This window comes from Oxyura jamaicensis, chromosome 1 (genome assembly GCF_011077185.1).
Source record: "Oxyura jamaicensis isolate SHBP4307 breed ruddy duck chromosome 1, BPBGC_Ojam_1.0, whole genome shotgun sequence".
Lineage (NCBI taxonomy): Eukaryota > Metazoa > Chordata > Aves > Anseriformes > Anatidae > Oxyura > Oxyura jamaicensis.
This window is the reverse complement of record NC_048893.1, coordinates 177,894,050-177,910,140: the sequence shown is the minus strand read 5'-3', so window position 1 is coordinate 177,910,140 and position 16,091 is coordinate 177,894,050. Positions and strand designations below refer to the sequence as shown.

The following is a 16,091-nucleotide window of genomic DNA, read 5'->3' as shown; positions in this document are numbered from 1 at the left end:
TGTGTTTTAACTCTGTGTGTGGACCTGATCAGCAGCACTGGAAAACTCTTTTAAACAGTAATTCACACAGTTCGGGAGGGGAAAAAAAAGCTTCTGTTCATTGTTTGCACATTAGAGTAAATAACATTTGATGACAGGAAAAGGAACATTTGGCTCTCACCACGCCAGGACTCCGAGTTTGTCTTTTAAATTACTCACATGGTTATGCAGTGGATTCTTTCATGCCCTTTTTGTAGCATCCTGTTTTTGGAGGCTGCTGTATTTTCTTTTAATTAGCGCATCCCTGGCCCACCTCGGGATGCTCGGCGGGGACTGGGGAAGGTACAGTGGCTGAATTGATGCCTGCTTCTGCCCCACCGGAGCTGTCGGCTTTTAAAATAGCCATGCTTGATTACAGGATGGCCATAGAGTTATTGACTGGAAGGGCCCAGGTCGTTAAAAATGAACTTCGATTTATTTTAACCCACTTATACCACCCAAACCATCACTCACTATTTTTACAGAGGAAACCTGGAAAATGTTTAAAGAGACTGAATGAGGTCTCCAGCCACCCCCGGGGTGGGGAGATGGGTTCTTCTCCCCACCAACCTCTCTTCTGCCTTTCACCAACATATTTTCACTGGAAGCTTTGGGTTTAAAATGCTGGCATTTTCTGATTAAAAACAAACAAACAAACAAACAAAAAACAGCAAACAAATGCATTGTTTCTCTACAAACCCTGGCCACTTCCCAACTGTGGGTCTCCTCACCAGGCAATTCCATGTTTTGGGGACTTGGCGTGCTGTTAGACATGGGTAGTGCCACCTGCACAGCGGACTCATAGCCTGAGGATGAGAGCTCGGATAAAAATATTTGAATATTTGATTGTTATTAAAGAGCTCTCACATCTTATGCTTGCATTGCCCCCCTCCCTGGTTCCTCTCTGACTGGAACATAGCTCCTTTTTTAAGCCATGATTTTAGACAGGTGCCTATAGACCAGTTTTGTTTGGTTTGTTTTTTTGGTTGTTTTTATTTTATTTTATTTTATTTTGGGGGGGGGTGGGGGTGGGGGAGGGGGCTGGGGGAGCAAAGGTAACACCAGGGAAAGCAGTACGTTCCAAATCTGTGCTGGGTCACGTAGGCTTTGAAGCGGTCTGAGCCCCAGGAGATGCTCGGTACTGTGGCTGGGGAACCTCAGCACCAACACAGCCACAGTGTGGCTCATGGTCACCCTGCAAGACGTGCTGGCATTCTTGTTCTCCTTACTCATTTTCATTAGTGTTAAAAAAGCACACCAGCCATAAATCTTTCCATTGTTTTTTTGTGTGTGTGTGTTTTACATTTTTTTCTTTCTCCCCAAACCCCAGATATAGAGCTGAACTGAACCTGACAGTGTTTTCTTTATGTTCATCATAATTTTGCTACAAACTCACCACACGCTATGCTGGAAATCTGCCTGACAAGTGTTTTTAATTTGAAGGGAAAATACCAGAAGTTATATTGCTTGCAAGTTGATGAATATTATTTTTTTTTCTTTTTGCAAAATGCTTTGGTCTCATTTCCAACACCCTCTCCTTGCAGATGGTATCAGCATGAGCAAATGAAGGTATCGCTGGAGTAGGCTGTTCGTGGCTCAGCTAAGTACACTTCTCTCCCTTTGCATGTCTTTTTGTGGAAATGCATGAATGGTTTACAAATTCAGCATTGTCCCAGAATGTTACTCCAGACAAGATTCTGCCATTTTGCCTTCCATTGCATATTGTAGCACTTCACACTGCGTACCATCTCCTGGCTAGCCAAGACTGCCAAAATTATCTTGGTGCCTCAGTCCTGTGGGGGATCTGAACCCTTGTTCTTCTAGGACCCCAAACAAGCAACCTTTGTTCCATCTGTTTTCTCTGTGCACTTCCACACCTGAAGCCAGTTCTACAGGCCTCTCGGAAGTCAAGGGGGGAGAAAAAACATTTTTAATTGTCCTAGTAGGATCACTTCCATAACACCTGTTCACACAAGAAAAAGCGAAAAAATAAAAACAAGAAGGGACTGAAGGGGAAAGAACTTTGAACATACTGAGTAGCAAAATGAAAATGCATGGACAAAGCTGGTATGAACACTACTGAAGACCATTTCAGAGAATAACAGGGAAACATAAACATACGCTCGTATCATCTGCTTTAGGGGCCTACCAGAGAGGAAACACAACTACAGAGGAACTTTCAAAGCAAAGCACAGGATTTCTGGTCCTCCTCCTGTTTTTCTCTCTTGGCCACAGACCAGAGGAGTACAGTGGTATTCACAATAAATATTCCTTGTAGGTTGATGCCAGCAAGAGGCACAATGCAGGTCCGAGACAAACAGCCTGACTCTGCCCTGCTGGCCTGCCCCCATACCTGGGGGCAACCACATACCACCTACCCTTACACTCCTGCAGCGCAATGCAAAGTAAAGGCATAACAGAACACAGTTATATCTCCCACATCTATATTGTATTCAGGCAAAAATGCTCCTTTTGATCAGACTTTGAAAGAGTGCTTCTGCCACAGGTCAGACTGTATCTGTAGGGCACAACAGAGACTCAGGAGGCAGGGAACATACCACGCGAAAATATAGCATCTGCCCCAAATCTGGCCAGGGGTTGTTGAGTTATACGCTTGCTGACACATACAATATTCTTTAACAGAAAAACTGCCATACCTTGGCTCATGTAGTCCAATTGTATATAATAATATAAACTGTTGCTAGTAAAATCCTGTTCAGTAGGTGCTGAAGAAGCTATTTTCACCCAGGAAAGCAAGTCTCCTACCTAAGCTTACTCGTACTGTGCTGTTATGAGTTAAAACAGACTACAGCTTGTTAAAAGGGCTGAGATGAACCAGCAGATATATGTGGGGAGGTTTATGCTAGCACCTACTCCTACAGGGTATGAGTCAGGCCAGCGCTGTTGCTCTTTCACTTTTGTAAGCATTAAACTTTGCAAGCTTTTGAGCTGCTCTGAAATTTCAGGTACGTATCTTTTAACTGACTAACCAGATAAAATGTCTGCAGGCTGATAAAAATTGCAAAACAATCTTAAAAACAAAACAAAACAGGAACAGGTAAGGTAGCAGAAGAAGTAAGGTTAAAAAAAAAAAAAAAAAAAAAAAAAAGTGGGTAAAACCAAAGGATCTAAACCGTGAAAACATGAGGCATCCTACAGATATATAATGTTATAAAGATGGTTTGCTAACTTGTCTCATTTTAGGCCTTACCTATTAGTTGTAATCCAGTCCAGCCTCTTTCTTAATTTGAACTATGACCTGTGGGGTTCAGATTACCTAAATTCAGTGGGTACAGCACTCCTTTAAAGCAAACAGTTATAAAAACAACCCTTAAAACATTGATCAAAGCATGGTAACATAGGAGAGGAGATGGGACTTGAGGGAAGCTACTGCCTGAAGGAGGCAGGAAGATGAGAGCAGAAGCTTGTGTTTGAGCCACCTTCTCACCATGGCTAATGTAACTATTCTGACTCCTCTGGCTTGTGAGGAAGCTGAGGAGAAGCAGAAAAGTCACTCCTCATTTTCAGGTTTTTGTGTCTTGTTTCACAACCCATTGAAATGCAAACTGCATTCAGTACTTCCTTCTTTTCCATCAGGCTTCTCTTCCAACAGGCAACTGAGTATTATGAGTAATTTTTATTTAGCTGTTTTTCCTTACTATAACACTGTATGAAGTCATTTTTAATTCCTCTTCATCTACATTTTCTAGAATGTGCACATACATGGAGAAGGTCAGAGCTTAACTTCAGAGCTATGCCTAAAGTTAAAGGGAAGATAATGGTACCTACCACCTTATGCATAACATACGTGTAAAAGCTGGTGATGTTCAAGGTAACTTTGAGGTTTAGAAGCCACCCCTAACCCTTCGGCAAGAAACCAGAGAGCACAGAAGCACAGGTCTGCTATAGATCCTTGACACAACATGACCCATTCCTCCTGTGAGAGGACCAGCACCAATGTCCTCTTCAAATATGCTGGTGGAGGTACTGAGTCGGGTGGTACAGCAGTCCTGAAAGAAGAGGGAGAAGCAGATCAGGATCAGAACAGAACAAGGACCACATCATGGTGAGTCCATGACTGAGAGACATGCCCCCAGAAAGGAAAGCCAGAGATGGCATTTCTGAAAGTCCCAAAGGCGGTACAAGCGTACAAAACCAACAAACAAACAAACAAACAAAAAAACACAGAAGGCCTGTAAGAAAAGCCAGAACTTTGTGAAGATTTTTTTTCCCTACCTACCGTTTGTTTCTCTGTACTCAGCCATTTCCAGTTTCGAAGCCTTTGTGCCTTTCTTCCTTCATACATAAAACTTCAAGAAATAATACTTCAAAAAGTCTACATGTCAGACTAAATTCAACACCTCTCCTGGTAAATACATCCCACTGTGCCCCGTAGTTTTCATTGTGAATCAGAAGAGATGACTAATGCCATAACTGCTTATTAAAAAGAAAATTAATCATTTCTTTGTGAGTTAAACTCTTAAATCTTTTTTTAACACTTTAAAACCAAGGAAAATTAGCTTTGATGAGATACAGCAGTGGCACTTGGTTTTTGTAGATGTAAAAGAGTATTTTGTTCTCAGCAGCTATTGCTGATTTTTCTTTTTGCTTGACAGATGAGCTTATCAAGTGTCACTGACATTTTTGCAGTACTGTGTTAAAATATGCTTCATTTGCTACTCATCTGAAAACTTAAGATGTGTGTTGTTCAGAAGGCACTAAAGGATTGATCCAATAAATCATGTGGGCTGGAAATGCTTTAGTTTCCTAGAGACCCCTTGGCTTCACTCTCAGTGCTTACACCAAGAGTAGCAGATAACTTGATGAACAGAGATCTTTCCCAGGCAGTGGGAAGTGATGATTTGAACCTCCTCACGCTGGTCCAGGATATCTTTTGCAACATGTGATGGAAAGCAGTTACACACTTGGTTCACTCTATAAGGCAGCTTAAGAAGGTGCTTAGATATTTGGTGCTTTTCTGGGCAAGAGTACACTTAAACAAGGAAGAGGGCTGCATCCATTGATTATTTTTTGCACCTGTAAGCACTTCCTTTTCTCTTCAAATTCTTCTCCCTCACCCTCAAAAAAACATCAGTTATTCTAAACAATACTGTAACTGGGGCCTAAAACAATAATACATGACTGGCAAATTAAGATTTACCAGTAGGTGTTCACAGAAAAATATAGGATGGAAGAGACCTCTGAAACCACCTCGTCCACCCCTTTTTCCTTTGAGAACCAACTTCAAAGTTAGAGCACAAGCTGGAGGGTCTTGTTCTGTCAAGATGTGATGATATCTGAGGATGACGATTTCCCCAGCCTCTCTGTGTAACCTGTTTCAGTGAATGACCACACACCCAAAACTGTACACAGTTCTACAGGAGTGTCTAATAGAAAGGAGAATCACTTCCCTGGACCATCTGGCTTTTGCTGATGCAGCTCAGGATCCTGCTGGCCTTCTTCACCCAAACTTGTTGTCCACAGACTGCCAGGTTAATGTCTACAGAGCTGCTTTTCAGACAGTTTGTCTCCAGTTTATACCAGTGCATGGGGTTATTCCACCTTTGCACATGCTGTTGTTGAATTTCATAAGGTTTCTGTCAGCTCGTTTCATCAGCTTGCTATGATCCTGCTTAATGAAAACCCTAACTTCTAGTTCCTCCTCCCAGTTTGGTGCCATTGGTATACTTGCTGCAGGTTCATTCTGTATCATCACACCTGTCATCAATAAAGATATTAAACGCTATCAGCCCCCCTTAATTAAGCCCTAAGCAATGCCATTCAAGACTGGCCACCAGTTCAAGACATGGATCCTTATTCTTTCAGTGGGGCAGTTCAGCCAGATTTTTTCACCAACCTTGTACACACAGTCCAGACCTTCCCAGTCTGACCACAACAGTGCTAGGGAAACTGTATCAAAAGCCTTATTAAAGCCTTGATAATGCTGTGCTCTTGCTTTCTGAGCCAGTCATCTCATTCAAGAACACAATCAAGCTGGTCAGGCATGATTTGCTCTTGGTAAATCCATGCTGGATGTCCTCTGTCACCTTTTTCTCTTTCATGTTCCCAGACTTGCCTTCCATAAGGATTCGCTCCCCTTTCTGAGGAGGGGAAGCGGAGAGGGAGGTGCTGGTTTCTTCCCCTGATAACTGATGTTGGAATGTGAGGGAATGTCACAAAGCTGCACCAGGGGAGGTTCAGACTGGACATTAGGAAAGTAATATTTACTGTAAGGGTGGTCAGACAGTGGAACAGGCTTCCTAGCAAGGTGGTTGATTCCCCATGCCCACCAGTGTTCAAGAGGCATTTGGACTATGCCCTTCGAAACATGCTTTAACTTTCAGTAAGCCCTGAAGCAGTCAGGCGGTTGGACTAGATGATCTCTGACGGTTCCTTCCAACTGTTCTCCTCTCCTCTTCTCTCCTCTCTTTGATTGAAGTTGGGAAGATTCACGACAATAATCAATTGATTGGTCTGTTACTCATTCCATAGCAAAACTTCATGCTCTCAAAGCCCTCCTCTGTGTATCATTAAAGCCTCCTCTCCTCACCTTCTCTCTCTGCCCCTCCTGCAGAGCCTGTATCTGTCCATGGCATTAGCAGGCAGGTAAGCCCTTCCCTTGCATTTCTGTGATGCCAATGGCATCATAATTCTGCGACTGAGCATAAGTTTGTAGTTTCCTCTTTACTTTCCCATACTTTGTATTTTCCTATTTAAAAAGACAAAATTAAAAATAAATAAATAAAAAGGCTCTGAAATTACTTAGAGGAATGCAAAATTTGTAAAAAACTAGTTTTTATTATTATTATTATTATTATTTTAATCAAAACACCCAAAAGAATGACCATATTTTTCCTCAGCCTATTTTAAAGACCACTTTTGTTTTGCAAAGATTCTACCTTTTCAAGACAGCTATTTCTGCTATGGCTAAGGGATAATAGTCTCAACGTGTTATACTCTAAGCCCTTTAAATACACATAAGTAAGAAACACTAAAAAATTGTGATGAGGATACTATATGCTACTGAACATTTCTATTTCTTTCCCTCTTAGCAGCAGATGCAAGCTTGAGGAAACAACATTCACAGGGTGATATTTAGTTCCAGAGGTTATATTTGTAGTTGCTATTATGAGATTTAAGCACATGAGCTACTTTGCCCTCCAGTACTGGTTTTCATGGGCTTTGCAGAATTTGAAGACTTTTAACTGCTGGAAAATAGTCGTAATATATCACATCTATGTTGGTAAATGTATCCTTTCATTGAAAAGATTTGGCCATTAAGTTTCTTTACTTTACAGAGATTGATGAGATTTACCTTACACCTACGGCTATGCAAATAATTGATTTTTCAGTTCAGCAGAACCGAGCTAAAGCCAAAACCAATATTTTGGGGATTTTCTTGCCAAAATGAATATATATGTATATCATTTTCTGGTTGAAATGAACATTGAGATCAACCAGAAACTAAATGTTTCATTTTGTTTTATTTTTAATAAAGACAAAAGAAAAGTAAGGGATAGAGTAACAAAATCAGCATGGAGGAAATTTTCCATTTCTACCTGGTTTTCTAGTGGTTGGCAGATCACAGAAGAGTTTGGAAGGCTTCCCTGGAGACCATCTAGTCTAACCACTCTGCTCAAAGCAGGGCCAACAAGAGCAGCTTCATCTGCAAAAACTGGTTCCATCTGTGACCACACTTTTCACAGGATCTGGATGAGGACAATCCCTTTCTTCTCAAGTTTCTTCTCGTGTGTTTGCAATGTCACTTCAGTTGCACCAAGCCTGAGTGACTGCAGGAAGGCTGAGCAGGCAGTGAAACTCACTTCTGACACCAGGACTAGAATATAGGTTGTTATACTAGTTAATGAGGTGACCAATCCTCTCCTAAAAATGTTTTTTATTACAGTACAGTAGAAAAAGTCTTAGCTATTCTGCTGCTTAACACTCTTGCTGCAAAGAGATGATAACACTGTAGAGATCAGAGAAGATGAAGCAGTTCCCACACTGCTGAAGAAGGTTATATAAAGCAGACTATTCATGTCTCTTACAAAACATGTTACTTTGATTTTTTATTTTTTATTTTTTCTGTATGGTTCTGATTTCCCACAGTGAGATTCTATTTAAGATGAACATACTCTTGAGTCTCAGGGTCTGATCCTGCTATGTTTACTTCCCTCTTACCGCCAGACAATAGAAGGGGAAATCCATGTTGTAAGAGGCTACACAGGCAAGGAGGCTCATGCTCCTGCAAATGCCAGACCAGGCACTGCCATACATTTGCAGCCAGCTCTGGATTCAAGGCTGGCTGCAAATGGGAGCCTCAAAGATCAGGGCACCCCAAAGTTACAGTGCTTTGCATCTCTCGCAAGCTTGGCCTGAGGTGTACTGTGGGAGAAAGATTTGACCTTGGTCACCTTGAGTACAAGCTAATACACACCAGGAGCAGGGTGAAGTAAGCACGGCCTTAGTATCCACCCTGCTGATCAGCAGGTTTGGCTGTTCATTTGGTGCACCCTGCCTTCTGCTCGTCACTGGAGAGACACCAAGCATGCCCTAGGGGTATGACATGGTATTTGGTTTCTCATCCTGCTCTGTATGTTCAGGTACGATGCTGGCAAAAATTGGCACTGTGAAGAATCTACAGGTAGTTCAAACCTCATGAGGTTCAACAAGTCCAAATGCAAGGTCCTCCACCTGAGTAAGGGCAATCCCAAGAACAAATACAGGCTGGGTGGAGAATGGATTGAGAGCAGCCCTGAGGAGAAGGACCTGGGGGTGATGGTTGACAAGAAGCTCGACAACATGTGCTTGCAGCCCAGAAAGCCAAACGTATCAAAAGAAGTGTGACCAGCAGAGTGAGGGAGGTGATTGTCCCTCTCTGCTCTGCTCTTGTGAGACCCCACCCAAAGTGCTGCACTAAGCTCTAAGGCCCCCAGCACAAGAAGAACATGGAAGTATTAGAATGAGTCCAGAGGAGGGCCACAATGATCAGAGGGCTGGAGCACCTCTCCTATGAAGAAAGGCTGAGGGAGTTGGGGTTGTTCAGCCTGGAGAAGAGAAGGCTCCAGGGAGATCTTATAGTGGCCTTCCAGTGCCTAAAGGGGGAAAGCTGGGGAAGGACTCTTTGTCAGGGAATGGAGTGAGAGGAACAGGAATAATGGCTTTAAACTAAAAGAGGGTAGGTTTAGATTAGATGTATGGAGGGAATTTGATGAGGGCCAGCTCCTCTGCAAATCCACATCCAGCTTCCTCCCATGCCACAGCCATAGCAATGCTTTCATGGTATCCAAAATTTCCGTGGCATGTGGTGAATAGGGGATCTGCTTTCCTATTTAATTTTGAATTATAGCTAAAGAAGATAAGAGTAGTAGTTTTGTAGTATTAAATATCTCTAAATTTTCCTCCCTTAAAACCAGGAATTTTGCCCACAGCCTCAAATTTGAGGCTTTATTTAATAAGGGCATTATGCGCACACCTTGTAATGGATCCTCATTGCTGACACGGTAGCATGGGGGCAGTGAGAATGAAATGACTCCTCACCTTTCAGTAAATCATTAGCAGGACACATACAGCAGTCTAACACCCATGATGCTGAGACCTGGATATTAAACCACTTGTTGCCAAATTTTTTTGGCTCTGTTTTAAGCAGTACTGTAATATGGTTTATGAACATCGCTGCAGACTTGCACATTATGACTTTTTAAAGCAGGTATACCAAAACAGAGAGAAATTATTAAAGTTGGTTGCAAGTTCTGCTGCTAAGTGATTCAGAAACTGTCGGACTCTACAAAATTAGTCATTTATTAAAAGGTGCAAGAATCATTTCTTAACCTATTAATGAATGCACTCTACTGTAAAGCGTGACTAACTTCCCATAAATAGAGATCAAATTTGTGGGTGCACATAGTCACTTTGTTACCTTTCTACCATAATTTGGTCTGTTTCTGCACTGTGCATGGGCACATCCAGGAACTCAATGCGCAGGTGCTCAAAGGCGCTTGGTGAGGGCTGACAGACTCGCTCCTTGAAGGGAAACCTTTTCTCGGAAAGTCTCGCTCTGTGCTTATTTGGAAGATAGGAAAAGCAACAGCAGACTCTCTCATCTGGTTCACCAAGCCTAGACCTGTTCCCAGTCAAGCTGTTAATCTCAGCCTCTTTTTAACTCTTGTGGCTTTTCTGACCCAGCCTTAATTTTATATTTAGGCCATTTTCTTGTAATGAGTCACAGCTGTGACTGTCATTTTAGTACAGTGAAATGTGTCGACAAGACCAAGAATAGCAGCTGTCTGTCAGACCTGCACCTAACCTGTTAATGGAGATACCAAACATTGGAAACAAAACCAAAGGCAGTGAAATGGAGAATGCAACTCCACAGTGAAAGTCATCTTTTAAATAGCATGTATATATTTTTTTCTCCCCTAAAAAGACAGTAGAGGATTTAAAAATGAATTTCACTGAGGCTTATCCTGCCCAGATCAACCATAAGGTAATGGAAATAGCTGGGATAAACCCTCTGCTGGGAGGAGTGGAAGAATTAGGCTTATTTCTACCTCATTAGGATCTCCTCACCAAGGTATCCTTGTTGATTCAGGTTAATAATTTGTCCCTTTCAGCTTCATTAAAATGTATGTATATGGCCTGGGAGTGTAGCATGAGATTTGAGAGGAGGTTGGCCCAGCTCACCTTCTGCACCCCTTGAGGTACCACAGCTGCCTCTGTTCTGGGCAATAAGACTTTCCAAACACAAGAACTTTCACTTCTGCAGGAGATGTTCAGTTTTGAGGTGTTGTGGTCAGTGGTGCAAAGGCCAGCTCACACCCAGGTCCCTCAAGGATCAGTATTGCTTCCTCATGACTTTGCTAACAACCTGGGTGATGGGACAGAGTGCGCTCTCAGCAAGTTTGTGAATAACACCAAACATTCAACACTTTCAGTGGCTGGGCTACCATTTGAAGGAACCTGGACAGGCTGGATAAACAGGCCGACAGAAACCTCATAAAGTTCAGTAAGAGGAAGTCTCACATCTGAGATGGAAACGGGATGGTCGGGGGGCTGCTTGTATGGGAAACAGCTTTGCGTAAGAGGATCTGGTGGGCAACAAGGCCAACAGGACCTTGCAGCAAAGGTTTACAACCTCCTGGGCTGCATTAACTTGACCTTAGCCAGGTAAGCCCATGAAAGAGTCTCTTCCTCCTGCTTGGCATGTGGAGGACTTGGTGTCTAAACTCAGGCAAGGGGCATACAGCAGGAATTCTCTTGGTTAGGCTGCTTGAGAAACCCATCTAATGAGTGCACATCTATTTTGTGTTAAGGTCAGTGCAATAGGATTGATAATGGCAGAGACCTCCAGTCTTCAGAAGAAGGCTGGTGTTGTGTTGGTGTTGTTTACCCTACTATCAGCAGTGGGTTTCCACTGTTTTGTCTGGAAGGGAAAAAGGCTAGCTTGTGGCTTTTGGGTCACAGACTGAAGGGCTCTTGAGGGATTCAAGGAAAACCACCATTGTTGAGGTGATGTTACCTGACCAATAGCTGGACTGAGATGGTGCGGAGGCTGATGTGAAATCCAGCTCTTTAGCTATAGGTGGAAGTGACCCAGAAACTGGGGAACTCCAACAAGAGATGCTGAGACTCCTAGGCATCACTGTTCTCACACACCTGCACGTAGTTTGGATCTGATTATTGATTACACTTTGAACCTGAGGCATTAAAGCTGGACATCATGGCACCCTCATTGCTCAGCTGTACAGATCTTTATTTGATATACTAATCAGTTTCTGTGTATGGAAAACTTTTACCACGGCTACAAAGTTTTCCATGGCTTTGAGCAATAGTATGTAGTAGTAGCAATTGGATGCTGATGCTGATGACAAATGATGATTAAGTGAGCTCTCTGTGTTTGTCAGGGAAATTTCAAATGCCTTGATAAATCTTATTTCCTGAACTCAACATAACCCATAGTAAGTCAGTAGGTTGGGAGGAATTAAGCACAAACAAATACGAATCTTCATTAGCCTGGTTGAGTCACTAGAGTTTCAACAAAGTTCAAAAGGCTACAGGTCCCCTGAGGCACTGAACCAGAGAAGCTAGCTAAAGCACTTCCTCCAGCATTCAGACTGATGTTCAAGTGGTTCAGACTACAAGATGTTAGAGCAGGGTTCCTAAAGTTTTCTTCCTGGAGGGCTGTTTAATGAGCCAAACATCAGGCTGGGGCCAGATAACAAACCTCATGTGGAATGTAATTCCCTTCTGATTAAGAGTGTAATAAAATGTGCTTTACAACTTGAATCTGAAGTAGAAAAAATACAGCAGTATTTTCCTGTGTTCAAGTGAGACATAGGCAAGTGACATCCTTGCCAATAATTTAAGACAACCTACAATCAAAACCCACCTCAACACAAAAAGCTGAACAAAGGTAGTACATAGTGCAGCTCTGCACATGCCACCCTTAAAGGAGGTTCAGACTGATCCCAGTAACACAGCATGTCTGGAACTGACCTCAAAGCAGTTTATTAATGCTACATAGGGAAACGCGAGGGCTTGGAAGCCCCATTATTGCCCATTCAGGGAGCCTGAGTTCATCAGTTTTGTACAACATTGTGGTGTTTTGTGGTAGGAAAAAAAAAAAAAAAAAAAAAAAAAAAAAAAGTCATACACTAATTTATGCTGTGCCCTTTAAAAATAAAAATACCAACAATAATTACTGTTATGCTGCTCTTGATCATACAGAGAAGCTTTAAGGACACATTCCCTCTAGTCCTGATGACATGGAAGTCTATTCAGTCCTAGAGAGTAATATACGAGCATGCTGGATCTGCTTAACAGATTCAGAGAGTTTAAAACCAGGGGAAACTCAAGCCCTCTTCTGAAACAACCCACAGTGTTGCACCCCATCACCCTTAATTGGGTTCAACAACTTGGGTCTGGCTGAAAGCTTTCAGAATGGTAATCATCATTGATTTCCATGGCCAATCCATCACTCCTTTCTGTAGCTGGTTCCATTGAATAACCATATTTCTGATCTGAAATCTTGGCTTTATTTCTGATTTGAAGTCCTCTGATTTCTGCATCTGGACATTGGCCTGAGCTCTCAGCTAGACAAATCTTTTTTTTGCTCGATGCCGTGACTTCCCAAGAGTCAGTGGTACCCATTATGGTACTTCTCCTATAACAGGGTCACATCTAAGCCTTGTTTTGGATAATTAGACCTAACTCTTTCAGGTTTCCCCTCTAAGGCATTTTCTCCAGACTACAAATCATTTTTATGTCTCTCTTTGTGACCTTGGACACAAACACTGCGGGCCAGGGAACCTCTGAAGCGCGCGGGCTGAACCCGTGAGCGTGACTCTGCCTCAGATAAGAGATAAGAGTGCTGGGATGAAGAAGGGATCTGTTTCCCAGGAATGGTGAGAGTTTCCTTGAGAGACAAGTTTCAAAGCAATGTCTGACTGATGCCCACTCCAAACTGGCATTAGGGAGAACTGTCTGTATCTGAAATACTTAAAGTATTTCCAATTCAGTCCAGGACATTTCCAATTCACTATGTAAAGATTAAAATCAGGTAACACAGGCACAAACTAAGTAAAAAGTGAACTTGGGCTTATGAGCTTGAGTTCACAGCCACCACAGTCAACCAATTGTACCACGTGTCCATAAATAACAGGCAATGTTGAGATCACATTCTCCTATTATTAGAAATGTAATAGTCACATCTTGTTTAAAAACCTGTTTTTAAATCTGTTGCCACCTGGAAAACTAGACTAAACAGATCAAGAGTTAAGGTTATCACAAATATTCTGGGCAGAAACATAATTAGGGCTGTAATTAGGATTATCGTTTAGTAGGCAATGTAGACAAGCCTGAGAAGATAAGCCACTATCAGCTGCTGTTGAGGGCTAAAGTGATTATTAAACTCATAAGTTTGGGCCATGTGTTTTCCTGGCAATGTGGAAATAATGTTGAACAGCTTCCAAAACCCCCCGGCAGGACTGCAGGCTGTTTCTCCGAAAAAGCATTCCTAGTGCAGCAGCACCAGCAGGCAGGTAAGGTGCTCGCATCTGCCAGCACTTGCTTGCAGCTCTCCAGCATCAGGTTGGTGGGGTGTGGAGGCTGCAAAGCTGTGTGTAAAGCTGCTTGCTGAGCAGTCTCCCTCTAGTCCCTCCTGGCATGCCCACCCAGGGTCTATGCAGGGGTCTATGTGCATCTGCACAGATTCACTCCTGTTACTGGGATGTGCAGCACCCAGCACCACTGCACATCACCAGGCTGAAGGCTCCTCTCTGCAAGAAGAAGGAACTCCAAGCTAGGATAAATAGCAAAAACATTTTTACAGCAAACCACGCTAAACAGACAGAGCCTTTAAATGAATGTGCTGCAGGACGTGTAATTGTCAGTCCGCGAGCTTTTTGTCTCCCTGCAGCATGTGGCTGGTGGACATGGAGGAGCCCCACTTGGAGCCTGTAAGTTGGCAGGAGAGGGCAGTCAGCTCTGCAGCACCAGGTGTCCTTCCCCTCTGCTCCCTCTCATCTCTGGCAGTGAAACAGGCAGCTCCCCAGTACCCTCACCTTGCCTTGAGCTACATTCCCCGACTCTCCCAGGCTCTTACCATCCCAAACCTATTGCTGTGACCTCCTGCCATATGGAAACCCATCTGGAATCAAGCACCAGGGCAGCCACCAGGTCCTGCGTGCTTGCCTGGCTCACTCCACTCCCAGGCACTGCTGGAGAACCCATGGCACCTCACCTGCAATGTCTGCATTGCACTAGGGACCAGTAACAAACTAGTAACAAACCAGTAGCAAACCAGTAGCAGTCCCCTAATCGTTTATGTGACTGATTTTTTTTAACGTGATGAGCTGCTTAGTGAGAAACCTTCATTTTGTTTCCAGAAACAGAAATAAATTGACTCAGCACTTGCTTCTTTCCTCTAGATAACTGATCTTTTTCTTCCCCTCCAGTAACTCGATGGACCTGTTTTTATCTGTGTTGTGTTTACTTTCCAGAGACTTTGCCATGTTTGCAGCTCCATTTTTTTTTTATTATTATTATTATTATTATTTTTAACCTCAAGCTTCTCCACAAAATACAGAGAGCTCCCTGCTGGTCCCTGTCATTGGGTGGGTAAATCGACTCCTGAGGCAGAAAGGATGGCACTCCTCATGCTTTTTCTTTTCTCGACTCTGTTTTGACATTTTATCTTCCTCCATGTTACTTGAACAGGAAACTATAGGGGCAGTCACTAACTTCTCTCTGGCTTACATCCTTCAGCTTCACTATTTTTAAAGTGTCAGTTGTTTTCATACATGGGGCTCTGCATTTACAGGACAAAATGAAGATGGCAGAACTTCTCTTATTACAAATTCCATCGTATATAAAAAGCCCAAATGCTGTTCCCTTACTCAGACCTAGCCAATGAGCTCAATTTATAGTAGCTATAATTCCAAAAGTTCCTCAGATACCTCACAGTGGTTTTTCAGCATGAATAGGTTTTACAGCTGGGAAAGGTCTTACATTACAGAGAAATTTATGCTTAAACATCTGCTCTTAAATGTCCTTCAGCTAGTCGACATGGTTACAAATCCATCCACAGAACCTTCTGGAAGTTATAAAAAAACTACTACTGAGGCTTAACATGCTAAACTATTTGTTATTCCACCATCAGTCTGGGTAGCAGAAAGGAAGATGTCAGGAAACTTTAGATCCATGTCAGACCTTTCAGTTTCTGGTTATTTCTTAGTGGTAGGGAAAAAACTCTCTCTCTCTCTCTTTTTATTTTATTTTATTTTATTTTATTTTATTTTATTTTATGCTTGCCCTAAAACTTTTGATAAGGATTTGATGAAGCGCATTGCAGCAGGCTGACTTTGCACACACAACAAAAACTCATCTGTGACACGTGGATTTCAAAGCTGAGCGCTGAAACCTGCAAATGCCTATACACATGCTTCACTTTGCTACCATGAGTAGTGCCTTATTCGAGACAATAGGGCAAGCATGTCTCTAAGTACTGCTGAATGACTGAATTACTATACTCACTTACTAAATATTTTCCCTTGCCCAACATTGCTTCTTAAAAA

At 42.6% G+C, this 16,091-nt stretch overlaps 1 long non-coding RNA gene across 1 annotated transcript; it reads right to left on the bottom strand.

Moving 5' to 3' along the window:
- Positions 1 to 1,334: 1,334 nt before the first annotated feature.
- On the bottom strand, positions 1,335 to 7,708 carry LOC118159915. The gene is made up of 3 exons (XR_004747284.1): positions 7,578 to 7,708; positions 3,808 to 4,028; positions 1,335 to 1,917 (listed from the first exon to the last, which is right to left on the bottom strand). It is a non-coding gene; the product is annotated as an uncharacterized LOC118159915 (long non-coding RNA).
- Positions 7,709 to 16,091: the final 8,383 nt, after the last annotated feature.